General features: G+C 36.4%; 1 protein-coding gene across 1 annotated transcript in view; it reads left to right on the forward strand.

Moving 5' to 3' along the window:
* The window catches only part of HELRODRAFT_184340 (hypothetical protein), a gene marked incomplete at both ends in the record, with an annotated part of 4225 nt that overhangs the window by 1505 nt on the left and 1014 nt on the right, over positions 1-1706 (forward strand). The gene's annotated exons all lie outside the window — the stretch shown is intronic.

A 1706-nucleotide genomic window follows, 5' to 3' on the forward strand; every position in this document is an offset into this window, starting at 1 on the left:
TCCAGCAATGTGGTTACATTTGGGGCCCTTCAGCTTATTTAAAATCAAGGGCATGGTTCCAATTTGCTGACGACTCAGCAATCATCGCCAACAGCACAGAAGGTGCCCAAAAATTAATTGACTTAAACAAAGCCTGGTGCAAAGCTACCGGGATGAAAATGAGGATAGATAAATGCTGCACGTTCGGGATGAGGAAGAAAAATGGTAACTACGAACAATTCCTGCCGAGGTTGACAATTAATGACACCCCTGTACCGCAGATTCGCATTGGTGACCATTTCGAATATCTAGGTAAAATATACGATTTCGAATGCAACAATTCCAAAGCTAAAGATTTGCTGCTCAACAAATTACAAGGCATGTTGTCAACGATTTCAAGTCTGGACACCACAGCCCAGTGGAAACTTCAAATTTTACGTCGTTTTGTCCCAGCTTCGAACTGCGTATTTACGATATATCACTGTCATGGATTGCCAGCAAGTTGGATCCATTGATTAACGATGCCGTTAGAACTTGGCTGGCTTTACCGATAAGCAGCTGTCTATCTGAGATTCTTTCACTGCCGTACAAATTGGGAGGTCTGAACATCAGATCCCTGAAACATTATGCTGAATCATTGAGAGTGAAGCTTCGCAACTACCTTAAATCTAACGGTAACGAAGAAATGAAAAGTCTGTGGAGCGAGTCATTTAATGACTACACAAAAATAGACAACTTGCTCCCAGTCACCAAAGATATAAATCCCACTCTCCATGATTTGAAGCTCAAACAGCAAGAAAAGGTGTTCGACCATTTATCATCACTAAGCTCCCAAGGAATAGTGTTGAAGACAGTGAGGGAAAACATCAAATCAGATCAAATAGTTCGCTGGTCAAGGTCTACGGCCACACAGTCAGAGGTTATTTACAAGTTTATTAGGAAAAGTATCATTCAACAACTTCCAACAAACTCCAACCTAGCAAGATGGGGAAAAACGTTTAAACCACAATGTCCACTATGTGACGCTTATCAAACAAACAAGCATGTTTTGTCCAACTGTAGCTCCGTTGCAGCTTTAAAAAGATATTCAGATCGTCACAACAAAGTTCTCTCAATAGTTTTAGAAAATATTAAAAAATGCGCAAGTTTGGAAGTCTCGTTGTTTGCCGATCTGGAGTGTGAAGATTTTCGTCCAGTATTAACGCTGTTTAAATCTCTGCGCCCTGATATTAATCTTTGCGACACGATCGATATTTTAGAACTAACGATATGCCACGAAACAAATTTAAAACAATCTAAAGAATACAAAATTGAAAAGTACTCTCAAGCCCTTCAACTTAATTTAAAGAGTGAATACAATAATTTTAAACTTTTAATTAAAATATTTGAAATTTCTACAATGGGTTTTTACAATACTTTTAATTTATCGCTGGTTAACTTAATTTGGTCGAACGATTTTAGAAACAATTTAATAAACTCTGTGTTATCATCATCTTACTCAATATATTGCGATAGGAATAATGAATGAACCTTATTTTTATTGACTATAATTCTCTATTTGTACTCATTTTTGTCGAGTGATGAGCAAATTAGACTAACAGCCTATTAATTTAAACACTTTATTATATTAAACATTATTTTATATCTATCTTTATATTCATTTTGTGATATTTGATAAAATAAAAGCAGTGTTCCCATTATTATGCCGTAGACTGGCAAGAGAGTTG

This window comes from Helobdella robusta, assembly GCF_000326865.2.
Source record: "Helobdella robusta unplaced genomic scaffold HELROscaffold_324, whole genome shotgun sequence".
NCBI classification, from domain to species: Eukaryota; Metazoa; Annelida; class Clitellata; order Rhynchobdellida; family Glossiphoniidae; genus Helobdella; species Helobdella robusta.